This window comes from Lissotriton vulgaris, chromosome 10, assembly GCF_964263255.1.
Source record: "Lissotriton vulgaris chromosome 10, aLisVul1.2, whole genome shotgun sequence".
Taxonomy (NCBI): domain Eukaryota; kingdom Metazoa; phylum Chordata; class Amphibia; order Caudata; family Salamandridae; genus Lissotriton; species Lissotriton vulgaris.
Genome location: NC_141698.1, coordinates 712,634,102 through 712,649,497, shown reverse-complemented (window position 1 = coordinate 712,649,497; position 15,396 = coordinate 712,634,102).

The window sequence follows — 15,396 nt, the reverse complement described above, 5'->3', positions numbered from 1 at the left end:
TGGCAACTCCCACAGCCACCTCACCGACTGGACACTACTCACCATGCCAATCACCACAGCAATTATTTCCTCTTTCCACTCCGGAGCACTACCAGACACCTGTCTCCACCACGCCTTCAACCTGGGATATAAGGAAATTAGCAGTGCACACACCGACATCTTCAGCGGAGCCATCACCACGGCCACCTTCCCTGATGCCTGGAAACATGCAGAGGTGAAACCACTCCTGAAGAGACCCCAGCAAACTCAAGAACTACCGCCCAATCTGACTGCTCCCCTTTGCGACCAAGGTCCTGGAGAAAGCCATCAATCGACAGCTCACTGACCACTTGGAAGGAAACAGCTTACTTGACACCACCCAGTTTGGCTTCTGTTCCAACCACAGCAGCGAGACCACCTTAATAGCCGCAACCAACGACATCAGATCCATCCTCGACCATGGTGAGACAGCAGCCCTGATCCTCCTCAACCTCTCTGTGGCCTTTGACACTGTAGTATTCCATCACACCCACATCACTAGACTCCACCACATTGGCATCACAGGAAACACCCTCAAGTGGATCACCTGCTTTCTTATAGGATGCACATAGAAACTCCACCTCCCACCCTTCACCTCCAAAACTAAGAGCATCATCTGCGGAGTCCCCAAAGGATCCTTCTTCAAGCCCACCCTCTTAAAACACCTACATGACTGCATTGGCTGACATCACCCACAGCCACAGACTCAATATCATCTCATACAGTGACGACACCCAGCTTATCCTCTCTCTCACGGAAGACACCGCCGCCATCAGAGTTAACTTCCAGAATGCCATGACCAATGTAGCTGACTGGATGAGATCCAACTGCCTAAAGCTAAACCCGACAAAACGGAAGTGCTCATCTTTGGGAAGAATACCTCCCTCTGGGACAGCACATTGTGGCCCACTACACTCGGACCCTCACCTACCCCTACCAACCACGTCTGCAACCTCTGCATCATCCTAGACATCGATCTCTCTATGAAGTGCCAGATCAACGCAGTAGCCTCCTCCTGCTTCCACACCCTGTGCATGCTTCATGAGATTTTCAAGTGAATGCCCATCAACACCAGGAAAACTGTGACTCAAGCCCTCATCACCAGCTGACTGTACTATGGAAACACTCTCTAAGTTGCAACAACCTCCCACCTCCTCAAATGACTACACACTATATAGAATGCCTCAGCCAGACTCATCCTTGACCCCCCCCCCAAATGGAGCAGCATCATTTCCCATCTCAGAAGCCTCCACTGGCTCCCCATCCAGGAAAGATGTCAGCTTAAGCGGCTGATTACACCTACAAGGACCTTCACAACGCTGGACCCTCCTACATCAACCTATGCATGACAGTCCACCAGCCGACCAGACCACTCCAATCTGCTTCCCTCGCCCTGGCTCCTCGAATTTCTTTCGGAGCCGCCTACTTCACCTCCAAACCTCCACCCCATGTGGCGTCTTCAGGAAGGGACTCAAGACCTGGCTCTTTGACTAAGGCTCTCCACTCCTCAGCACCTAGATACCCCCCCATCCGGGTGATAAGCCGCAGTATATAAACACTGATTGATTGAGTCACCGGAGCTGTGAGTGAGGTTCATAAATATAATCCAAGAATTGATTAGCCTGGATCATTTTATATACCGCCATTCCAAATGTTCATTATGGCAAAAGTATGTAACAAACCCATAGAGTGTGATTTAGACCGATGTTGGTTCTGTCATGCCAAACCGAAGAATGTCTGTAGCATTGAGAGGAGGGGTGTTGAGATTATTGCAAACCTCCGCCCAGTATTATACTGGAGGCGAATATGGGTAACGCCAGAGCTGAAAATATTCGCCATGGGACTTCTAGACATTATCAAAAGTGATGTCTTTCATCAGATAAAATGGCTCTCTGGAATTAGAGCGGTTCTCAGAGAGCTGGGTCTGGGGGAGACATGGGAAGACCCAACCAACGCTATATTTCCCTCGAAAAAGGCTATTAAGGGATTGTACTGGGAGATGATATCCTCGAAACTCTTCAGGACCATTCCCCCACTTTCATTAACGGGGGTGTTTATGGAGTTCAAGGATGAGACTCGCTGTGAGACATTCTGGGATGACATAACGAAGCCACTGGATAGAAAGCTCTATTTCCAACTGAGAATTGGTAGTATACCTGTTAGATCTTTCACATCCAGATGGTCTAGTGGTGGAAGTACCTCTTGCCCATCGTGCCTAGATACCAAAGAAACAGTTAGTCATCTACTCTTTGTGTGTTCGGCCTACTCCGCTCCGCGCAGAGTTTGGCTACGACCCATGGCTAAACTGCTTGGTACTCGGAGTGGAACTGTGGCTGCTAGAATCATCTGTACAAACCCAAGCCCTGTAATATATATAGCTGTGGCGAAATTTTTAGGATGGGCCTGGATTATTAGAAACAAAAATGCAATGGGATAGGCTCTTGATAATGCACTCTTTACCTGAATACTTGATATATTTTAACATGATGATTTCTAATTTATATTGTAATGAACTTTGAATTAAAACTTTTTTTTTAAATTTTTGTGTAAATTCTAATTCTATTTTTATATAACACATTTTTATTTGTTATGCTTTTATGACTATGTCGAATAAAGCTTGTTTGACTGACTGAGAGGAGGGGTGTTTTTAAGTCAGGCCCTTGGATTCCAGACAGTTTCGGTAGAGCAAGAAGTCATGTGACCTAATAAATAAAAGGAACTGCTGTACTTTTGATGGCAGATCCGGACCAAGCCCATAATTCTGTGCTCGAGTAACGTTATTTCACGCAGCACAGGACTGCCCCATTGTGAGCACCATGCTGTAGCGCCCGGGTACGCAATAAGTGCCCATCCCAAATTTGAAGTGCGTCTACATAAACGGAACTGCGTGTCTGTAGGATAGTACCATCTGTAGTAGTAAAGCCTTGGGGCATGGATAAATTACTTGGGAAAAGAAAGTGTGTTTGAGCAGACTATGGCATGTCAAATTATAATTTGGGCCACTTCCATTAGGTTCCCGAAAAGCTTTCGAGAAGGGTTTTTTGTAAAATGTTGATCCACATGTATTGCCCCTTGAAGTCACCCATACAGCCATTCCCATAGACACTTACTTTAGAATACAACCACTCACATACCAACTAACTTAACCAAACAGCCACTCACTCACCTATACAGCCACTTGCACAGCCAGTCTCACTCATACAGCCATTCAGACACCAACTCACTCACCCATACAGTCACATACATACCCATTCACCCATCTATTCAGACACTCACAGAGCCACTCACTCACCCATACAGCCATTGACACACCCACTCACTCACCAACATAGTCACTCACCCATCCAGGCAGCTACTCAAATACCTACTATACAACCATACATCCACTCACACACCCATTTCGGCACTCAGACACCCACTCACATATGGATACACACAGTCACACAGCCACTCACATAATATATGTTAGAAATAGTATCGCTCAGTAGTAGTACACAAAGTATACTGTTTTTCGTTTTTTAGTATCTTGGTATATATGTTTAACATTCAAGCTTTAGTAAAAAATGCACATTCACTGGATGATGTCATCAGTAAAGTCATTTGAGATGTTATCAGCGATGTCACTGACCATGTCATGAAGAGGTAATATGTAAGGTCATAAGCTGTGCATTGCGGGGGCTATAGTTATAGTTAGCTCCGGTAACTATAACTGCTGAATTTTACTTGTTTTGTACGAATTAAATGTGAGCCTAACTATAATGTCTTTGTAACCTTTGATTTTTTCAGTTAATTTCTATGTTTAAAAAAAAGTATTTTTACTAACTATAACATCCCTATAACCTTTGTTTTTTTTCAGTGAATCTCTAATGTTCTTTTAATTCTATTTTGTAACTATAACGTCCCTGTGACTTTTGCGTCTCTGATCCCTGGCCGTTGCGGCGGTGCAATTGCAGTATAACCACTCAACTTATAATGGGGCAGTCAGAATGCCGGTGCATCGGTGGCTGGACCGCGACTGCCAAACCACAGTGAGTCTGGCGTTCTGTTGACCACTGACTCATAATCAGGCCCTTATTCTTTAGCATTCAATCTTATATAAAGCAGTTTGTTTACTTTTATCTCCCACCACTCAGCCTCTAAGCTGATCTATCCCTGAATGCCCTTTGTCTCCTCTATTTCCTGCCTTCCCTTCCCTGTACCCGAAGGCCCACATTACAGATCGTCCAGAGCAGTATCCCCTGAGGAAAACCACCTGACAGGTTCTGAATGGCCTGATGTTCCCACACTCGAAATTACCAGGTGTGAGAATGAGCCTATCCCATCATGACACCATGTTCGAGCATTCTTACTGTGGGCTTTAAATTTTAGGACTGGCTTAAAATTACTCTCAGACCATGGAACTAGTCAACAGTGATGCATTATTCTAGACATTTGCTTTTAAAGTTCTTTTATAGTTATTGTTATGATGCAGTAGAATCCCCCACAATTGCTTTTGTATTAATATTTTATATTCAAGCTCTTCTGAAAAATCACAACATTGGCCTAACAAATCTGCAGTGAAAAAGTGTGTGGGCTTTGGTACCACAGATCCCAAATTACAACATGGACCAGCGAGGACTGGGAGATTATAGCAGCGAGCACAGACGCTGCCCTCTCATTTTTATCCCTACGAGCATGTGCCAATTGCTCTGCTAGGTATTGGTACAAGGTGGCACATATATTTGGTGATTGGAGCTTGTCAACATCAGCAGCCTACTGCCAGAGCCGGACTGAAGAACCAAAAGCAGCCCTGGAAAAAATCATCAAACTTGCCCTGCTCCCTTTGCTGCTTTTCACTCTTTCTTTTTCCATCCATCCATTCTCACTCTTTTCTTCTCCCTCTCTGATTACCTTCTCTCTCTCACCTGATCACCTTTCCCCTCCCTCCCTTTCTTTCTCTCTCTCTTGAAGCCTCCCTGTGCTTTCTGCAAATTAACCTCGGGTAGCTGGGAAGAGTGACAGAGGACAAAACAGATGCCAACGTGCACTCAAGTGTATTTGAGACTCAATGTATTTGCCAATGTAGTTACGCTGTGCTTCAACCACCAACGCCGTGTCCATAGGCGTTAACGTGCTTATCGCTGATAAGTGTGCAGGTGGGGGAACCCTTCTTGCTGGAGGGAGCACTGTTATCAATACCAACACTGGGTATCAAATAAAGTTCAAAGCAATCTTTCTGAGAATTAGCACTCTTTAAACCAATGACGAATCTGATTCTTAAATGTTTAATGTTCATTCTATGCATTAATCATTCATGCATTATCCTCCGTAGTACAGTCAGGATTCAATCAAATTGCTTTTTGATGCACCCAATGCATTTCGGGTCATCCATTGACCCTACATCAGGGGTTGCCCAATCAATTCTTACTTTGTGCTTCATGCATTTTTACGAGATCTGGACTCTGTTGAGTCAACAAGTAATTTGATTGAATCCTGAATGTACTACGGAGGATAATGCATGAATGATTAATGCATAGAATGAACATTAAAAATTCAAGAATCATTATCATCATTGGTTTAAAGAGTGTTCATTCTCAGATAGATTTGAACTTTATGTGATACCCAGTAAGAGTGACAGAGGAACCAGGTGCTGCCCTGGACCTTCAAAACCAGCCTCCAGCCTGACCTTCAGCAAGCCGTGCCTATACATGAGGAGCATTCTATAAGCACAAGGTTCTATGCACTGTTTCAGGCAGTGCTTAATTTGTAAACTAATAAGTGCCGGTGCCCAAAGGCAGCGCCACTGGAGATTGGAGTGCTAACCTCCGTAGTGCCAGGGGGTGGGTGGCACAGAGCCGATCAGCAACTGGCACAGGAAGATGCACAGGTGGTCCTGTCTTCACTCCCATCTACTCTACTGTCTCCCAGCCCTCGACCCCTACACCTCTTCGTTTCTCAGACCCCTCCCCTCTTTCAAGAGACCACCCTTTGTGACGCATGAAAGCAATATAGCGCCATGTGGGTGTAGTGGGGTATCCTCTCTCCCACACCTTCAAAATTCGAGGCGGGCCTCTGTAATGTGAGCCACTCTGTGGTCTACTACTCTCTACTATTCTCTACTACTCACTCTATACTACACACTCTACTACATACTACTGCTCTCTACTACACACTCTCTACTACACACCCTCTACACACACTCTCTACTACACTCTACTACACACTCTCTGCTACACAGTCTACTACACAACTACTCTCTACTACTTACTCTCTACTAATCACTCTACTACACACAGTACTACTCAATCTCTACTGCTCTACTACTCACTACTACTCTCCTACACACTCTCTCCTACACACTACTACTCTCTACTACTGACTCTCTACTACTCTACTACACACTCTACTACACACTCTCTACTACACTCTTCTACACACTCTACTACTCACTCTCTACTATACACTCTCTACTACAAAACTACTCTCTACTACTCACACTACTACCCACTTTCTACTAATCACTCTCTACTACTCTCTACTACTCACTACTACTCTCCTACACACTCTCTTCTACATACTCTACTACTCACTACTACTCTCCTACGCACTCTCTTCTACATACTCTACTACACATTACTACTCTCTACTACTCACTCTACTACACACTACTACACACTCTCTACTATTCACTCTCTACTAGTCATTCTACTACACACTCTCTACTACTCATTCTACTACTCTACTGCTCTACTACTCACTCTACTACTCTCTACAACACACTCTACTACACACTCACTACTACACACTCTCTACTACTCTCAACTATTCTCTACTACTCACTCTATACTACTCACTCTCTACTAAACACTCTCTACTCTCTACTACACACTCTCTACTGCACACTCACTACTCTCTACTACACACTCTACTACTAACCCTAGTACACACTCTGTACTACACACTCTCTACTAATCACTCTCTACTGCTTACTCTCTACTACTCTCTACTACTCACTCTATACTACACACTCTCTACTACACTCTACTACACACTTTACTACTTACTCTACTACTACACACTGTACTACACACTCACAACTACACACTCTCTACTATATACTCTCTACTACACACTCACTACTACTCTCTACTATTCTCTACTACTCTCTACTTCACACTCTCTACTACACACTCTCTACTAATCTCTCTACTACACTCTACTACACACTCACTACTCTCTACTACACACTCTCTACTACACACTACTACACACTCACTACTCTCTACTACACACTCTCTACTACACACTCTATTACACACTATCTACTACACACTCACTACTACACACTCACTACTCTCTACTACACACTCTCTACTACTCACTTACTACTACACACTCTACTACACACTCTCTACTACTCTCTACTATTCTCTACTACTCACTCTACACTACACACTCACTAGTACTGTCTACTACACACTCTCTACTACTCTCTATTACACACTCTAATACACTCTACTACACACTCTCTACTACTCTCTACTACTCACTCTCTACTACTCACTCTCTACTACTCTCTACTACACACTCTCTACTACACTCTCTAGTACACAATCTACTACTCTCTACTACTCACTCTCTACTACTCTCTACTACACACACTCTAGTACACACTCTACTACACACTCTCTACTACTCTACTACTCACTCTCTACTCTCTACTCACTCTCTACTCTCTATTCTCTACCTCTCTCTCCACTACTCTCTACCTCTCTCTACAGGTACACATATGCATATATATATATATATATATATATGTATATATATATATATATATATATATATATATATATATATATATATATATATATTCACAGAAAAAACCATAGGTTATAGTGGATATATAGTTAGGAATTTGCATTTAGAAAACCTTGAAAATTCAATGAAAAAACCATTGGTTTTAGGCCATATATAGTTAGGAATTAGCATTTACAAAACCTTATTTTACTCGCATAAAACCATTGAAATTCCATATATAGTTAGAAGCGCTAACTATATATCGCGCACCCGCAATCCACTGCTGATGATGTCACATATTACATCATTCATGACATGGTCAGTGACATCACTGATGACATCACTGATGACATCTCAAATGACATCACTGATGACATCACTGATGACAACATCCATTGACTGTATGTTTCTGTAAAGTTAAAATATGTCTTACATATTGAATAATGAGTGGATGTATAAGTGTCTGGATGAAGGATTTAGTAGGTGCATGACTGACTGTATGAGTGAGTGATTAAATGTGTCTCACTGAGTGCATGGGTTAGTGACTAAACTGTCTTAATTTGTGCATCAGTATGTTTGTTGTTGTGTAAGCTGCTGCGTGTATTGATCAGTAGCTATAAGAGTGGCCATATGGGTTATTGATTGGTTGCCCAAGTATTTGAATGGGAGGCTGAGTGTGTGTGTGGGTGGCTGGGAGGTGCGTGACTCTGTGCATAGATGTGTAAGCAGTTGATTCACTAGGAGTATGAGTTCAAGAGTGCATGTGGAAACAGCTATATGGGCGGTTGACTATGCATGGGTGTGTTGGTGAGTGAATGGATTTCTCATTGCTACATGTGCAAGTAAGTACGTATGTAAAACACAATACATGTGAGAGTTGAGATATATAAATAACTGAACATAAGAGCCAGTGAATGTGTGAGTGGCTGTATCGATCACTGTGAGCTTGTATCAGGGATTATATAAGAGAATAAATATGTGTTATTATATGTTTGAATAAGTAAGATGTGTATAACTTTATAGTTGAGGAAATGGAGGTGTGATTGATTCTTTGCATGACTGACTAGGTGTGTGAGTAACTCCATGGATGAGTGACAGTCTGTGAGTGTCTGTTTATACTGAGTGTATGTAAGGTTATATTAGAGTCTGAAGAGGTTCATTGTATTATCACATAAGTGATGTGATCAGTGATGACAAATGAGATGTCATCAGTGATGTCATTTGAGTTGTCATCAGTGATGTCATCAGTGATGTCATTTGAGATGTCATCAGTGATGTCATTTGAGTTGTCATCAGTGATGTCATTTGAGATGTCATCAGTGATGTCATCAGTGATGTCACTGACCATGTCATGAATGATGTAATATGTGACATCATCAGCAGTGGATTGCGGGTGCGCGATATATAGTTAGCGCTTCTAACTATATATGGAATTTCAATGGTTTTATGCGAGTAAAATAAGGTTTTGTAAATGCTAATTCCTAACTATATATGGCCTAAAACCAATGGTTTTTTCATTGAATTTTCAAGGTTTTCTAAATGCAAATTCCTAACTATATATCCACTATAACCTATGGTTTTTTCTGTGAATTTCATTGGTTTTTTAATAGCAAATATGAAAAGCTTTAAAATGTCAAGTACGTGATAGATAAAAACATTTTCGTATTTATGCACGCTGATGTGCTTTGAACGCTGCACCCCCCCCCCTCCCCTCTTTTGTCTTAGTAGTACTCTCTCTTTGCAGATACTGAAGGGTAGTTAACGCAGGCCTTTACCACCGTTGTAATCTGTCGTGCCTCCTTGTCTCTCCATTTGATTGATTGTTGTCCAAGCATTTACTGTTTTAGAATTGGTTCTCTTTGGATCATTCTCTATTTACAAACAAGCACAAAGTCGCAATACTCTGTTTAGTCTTTGCAGATAGTGAAAAATCGTGTAAAAAAATAAAAGTAATCGAGCAAAATCAGTAGGCCACTAATTGGATCTCTTTTTGACCTCGCTAAAATAGAAATATTAGGAACAACCCTTCATGAGAAATACGAAAATAGTGAGATGAACTGAGCTCCACACCATGAGGGCTGCAAGACAGCTCGGCTCCATCACCCATCCCTCACAAAATAACGACAAACCCTATGCAAATATTAAAAATATAGACAACACACCAGCAAAGAAACAGGGTAAAACATTTTATTAAATAACTATTTACATAACGTTGGTTTATAAGATGATGTCAGTAGTGGACCGATGTGTGAATAGATCGAAAACAGCACAAGGCTCCAAGATCCGGATGGCAAGCTCCTGGATGTTGGGTGCCATAGTTTAGAGTTCTGAATTTCAGCCTTTTTCAATGCCTGTGCTTTGTTGAATCAAAATAGCGGCTTGACACAAAGCTGACTCAAGCGTTGCTACTGATGCTATGCAGACCAAAACTGGTTTTCAGTTTGTACATTTTTCTAGATTTTTCAATCCAAGTTTGGTTGACTTTGTAGAACGATGGCTTCAGATTTTCAACATACGGTGTGGTGGCGCTGACTGGGAGGGGGCGCTTCGCTCCTGCCCCCTCCCCAAGTAAGATTTTCATACGTGAAAGTACGTTAATGGTTTTGGTCCCTGAGATGCTTCGATGTCACTACCATTCTCAAATAGCATAAGTTCTGGATGTTAGGTGCCATAGTTAAGAGTTCTGAGCAGTGCTTGTAACACTGTCTGAAGCTTATTTCCACCTACTGCAGCTTCACTATTCTCAAAGTAAGTGAGTGTCGTTTGTGGACCTGACTGCATTAGAAAACAATGTGATATGTTACCTTCCTAAACAGCTTGACGGAGGCCCCTGAGGGGCGGTGTGATGGCCATGGACTCGGAGAAGACGCTTGGCTCCGACACCCTCCCCAAGTCTTATAGCACTGGTGTAGCCTGAGATCGCCCCCGACATAGGCGGCCGGCTCCCGGGGTCCGGCGGAACTTTTTGCCTTTTGATGACTCTTCAATTCTGGACCTTGTCCCACAATCCGTTTGACCTGAAGACAAGCTGTAGTGGGGCGCCCCTTTATCGTTTTAGTTGCCATTCCGCCCGCTTTTGCTACACTGTGCCTCTTCCGCCATTCAGCTGTTTACCGCCCGCTCTTGCGACTACAGCGTCTCGCTCACCATGTAGTTGAGATGCGCCCGCTCTTGCGCTGCAGCGATAGGCGGCTGCCACAGGACTCTCAAAATGGCGGCCGGCTCTTCGGTTTTGGGCCTGGTCCACTAAAATGGCCCTGGGACACCTTGGAACTCGGACGCTTGTCTGCTAGGGCTTGGGTCCCATTCTCGAAAAGCGTCCCCTCAGCCGTGAAGATTCTACAAAAGTCTTGGGGGCCTCCGACTCCCGCAGGCTTCTGGTGGGGAGCGGCTGCCATGATTGCTCGTGGAATGGCCACGACGGAGCTACGAGATGGTAGTGGTCTCATGCTGACGCCAGCTTTAGTCTGAAACATCCAGAAACACTATAGACTACCAATTCGATCAGTTCCGGTAGCGCCCCAACATGACCCGGAAGAGAAGAACTTGCCCTCCCCTCTTTGACTGATGGTTCTTGTTGCCTGTCCCCTCTGTTGTCATTTAACAGAACTTTTTGGACTGCTGAAAGGGGTTGTGTTCTGAACGCTGGTTGGTGGAGACATTTAGACTATATTCTTGACCTACGTTGTCGCGTAATGCGTTTTATGACACGCCGCGTTAGCGCACCCGGAAGTGATCCGAGGCGCGGCGCGCAGCGCGTAACGTAAGCATAACAGGTCATGTGACTTGTTAATAAAACTTTTCATTGCTTCATTTTACTTTTGTTAATTTAATGATGAAAAGCTTGGTCATATGACCTAAAAATTACGCTTTTTATTATTTTCGAACAATATTTTTTTTCAAACATATGTTATAATATTCCAGGCTAATGTACTTTCCCGGAAAATTTACAACTGTCTTGCAAGTAAAATATATTCCTTTTTCGAGAAAAAGGGCGTTTCTTCCTTCCATGACGGAGCCGTTGAGTAAAAGAGATTCGGCCTGCTGTCTTAGTCGCCGATACGCCTGATTATCAGATTCTTATCGATCACTTTATGTTGCAGACATGAAAAACACAACTGCCCTTGACCATTTATCTTTACTGCGTTCCTACATATTATACCTTTTATCCGTCATGTAATTGGACTGCTTTATTTCACTTGCCTTTTACTGATTCGAAAACAGTCACTAAAAGTAAAAACTTTACAAATGTAAATACTACTACCGTGTTTTGTTTTAAAAACCTTTATTGTGAAAATGTCAGTATACAAATACGGGCCTATAACCACGTGGGCCGGCCACGGAGCAAACTGAAATCGTATATGATGAGGAGACATTTACATTGTAGAAGAACGTAACGAGCGGGCCATTAGGTGACAAGAACAAAGGTGTCTAACAGTTGCGGAATCGGTGGACGTACATTTTGTAATTAAAATACGACAGGGCCACTTACAATAACATTTTCTAGATATACATTTGCGGGCAAGGAGTTACGAGTCCCATTTATACCGGCGCCATTTTGGGCGAGGCCGGGCAGGTCCAAGATATAGTCAAAATGTCTCCACCAACCATCGGCCAGACCAGAACCCCTTTCGGCCCTTTATGCTACAAGATGGTGTCTTCCATTCAGAAAATATTGGTGGCAGCATTTTGAAAGGAAACAGAAACAGCCGTTCTCCTAGTGAGTTTCACATTGTTACGTTTAGGAAGAATGTTGAAGAGTAGTATGTGGAAAATCTGAAGCCATTTTTCTACAAACTCTCAATCAGACTTGGATGGAAAAAAAAAACCTGAAGAATGTACAAACTGAAAACCAATTTTTGTCTGTATAGCACCAACAGTAACGCTTGAGTCAGCTTTGTGTCAAGCCGCCATTTTCATTCAATCAATAGCGTCCCCCTGCACACATTCAGGGACCTGGTCGTGTCTTCAGATGAAACGCATTGTAGGAAAAGAAGCAGAAAGGAAAAGGAAAAAAGTTCCGCCGGACCTAGTGAAGCTGCAGCAGGTGCAAATAAGCTTCAGACAGTCTTACAAGCACTGCTCAGAACTCTCAACTGAGGCACTCAACATCCAAGACTTGCCATTCGGATCTTGGTGCCTTGTGCTGGTTCCGACCTATTCACACATCGGTCCACTACTGACATCACCTCATAAGCCAACGGGGCACCCCACGCCGACTTTCGGCGCAGCATTGTAGGATGGCCACACCAGTGCGGCAACTTGCTGGACACAACATCGGGGCCATCCAGATCTCGGCGCGTTCGACTCACTGTACCGCAACAGTGACCGCAACTCAGCTGGACACGCCGTCTTTCGGCGCAGCATTGTAGGATGGCCACACCAGTGCGGCAATTTGCTGGACACCACCTCGGTGCCATCCGGATCTCGGCGCGTTCGAGTCACTGTACCGCAACAGTGACCGCAATTCAGCTGGACACGCCGTCTTTCGGCGCAGCATTGTAGGATGGCCACACCAGTGCGGCAATTTGCTGGACACCACCTCGGTGCCATCCGGATCTCGGCGCGTTCGAGTCACTGTACCGCAACAGTGACCGCAATTCAGCTGGACACGCCGTCTTTCGGCGCAGCATTGTAGGATGGCCACACCAGTGCGGCAATTTGCTGGACACCACCTCGGTGCCATCCGGATCTCGGCGCGTTCGAGTCACTGTACCACAACAGTGACCGCAACTCAGCTGGACACGCCGTCTTTCGGCGCAGCATTGTAGGATGGCCACACCAGTGCGGCAATTTGCTGGACACCACCTCGGTACCATCCGGATCTCGGCCCGTTGTGCTGCCTTCGGCCTATTCGCACATCGGTCCGCTACTGACGCCGCCTCACGTGCCAACGGATTTTCTACGCTTTTTGTAGCCCTATGCCGCATAACAGGTCATGTGACTTGTTTATAAAACTTTTCATTGGTTCATTTTACTTTTGGTTTCCTAAAGATGGAAGGCTTGGTCATATGACCTAAAAATAACACTTTTCATTGGTTTAGAACATTTTTTTTTCCCAAACGATGAAAGCCCCACCTTGTTTCTGGATCATTCAGACTGAAGCTGGCATCAGCATGAGAGCACCACCATCTCGTGGCTCCGTCGTGGTCATTCCGCGAGCAATCATGGCAGCCGCTCCCCACCGGAAGCCTGCGGGAGTCGGGGGCCCCCAAGACTTTTATACAATCTTCACGGCTGAGGGGACGCTTTTCGAGAATGGAGCCCAAGCCCTAGCAGGCAAGCGTCCGAGTTCCAAAGTGTCCCAGGACCATTTCAGTGGACCAGGCCTAAAACCGAGGAGCTGTCCGCCATTTTAAGAGCCATGTGGCAGCCGCCTATCGCTGCACTGCAAGAGTGGGAGCAACTCAACAACATGGTGAGCGAGACGCTGTGGCCGCAAGAGCGAGCGCAACTCAGCTAGATGGCCGCCACCTGGGGAGGCCCGTTCACGCCGGCTCCCCCACGCCCCCCCCCCGGGCCGCCGCACGCCAATTTTCGGAGCAGCATTGTAGGATACCAAAACCAGTGCGGCAGTTTAATGGACATCACCTGGGTGCCTGTCGTACATGTTGTGTCAGCCATGTGACACTGGACACAGACCGCTACTGACGAGGCCTCCCCCCGCACCACCCGGGACGCCCCACGCTGTTTTTCTGTGCTGCATTGTAGGATCCCTAAACCAGTGCGGCACCCAGGCGACATCACCTGGGTGCCGTCCAGAACTCTGCACGTTGTGCTGCCTTGGGACTATTCGCACAACAGACCGCTACTGACGAGGCCTCCCCCCGCCCCACCCGGGACGCCCCACGCAAATTTTCGGAGCAGCATTGTAGGATCCCTAAACCAGTGCGGCACCCAGGCGACATCACCTGGGTGCCGTCCAGAACTCTGCACGTTGTGCTGCCTTGGGACTATTCGCACAAAAGACAGCTTCTAACCATTGTTGCTTTTTGTGTTGAGAAATGTTTAAATGTTTTTAGTTTTTGTTCCGTTCGTTAAAGTTAGTAGTTAATAAAGTTTTATAACCTTACTTTGTTGGAGTGTTATCTATTTTTTTAAAAACGGGTGAATGGGGCCTTGAATCGGGTTATTGTCATGTGTGGGCTTTGGAAGTGTGCTGCTGCAGGATCGGACATTTCAAACTCAAATGCACGTTCTTTTTCTTACCTTTCCGAAGCATGGAGCGCAATAGCAGGCAGAGAAAGGGTGATGCACGTGTTGAACACTACCTGACCTGGCAAGTTGCTGGCAGTGCCCCCCCGCCCGCTCCTGAAAGAGGACACACACACACCGCCGCCCCGAGTACTTCACAAATCTTTAAAAGACCATGCGCTTGTTCATGAGGCTTAAATGGTTTATCACCTCTTCTAGAACCCCTGCATCGACCCTCTGACGTTTCATGGAAAAATTACCATGTAACACAATACCAAGCCCTGTCAGCTGAAACCCCCAAGGAATCGTGGGGCATATTATCAAGGGGGTTTATCTCCGCTTTTTTGGCTTTAAAAGCCATGAAAGCGGAGATAAAATTATTTCCCTATTACCAAGCTGTCGCTAACA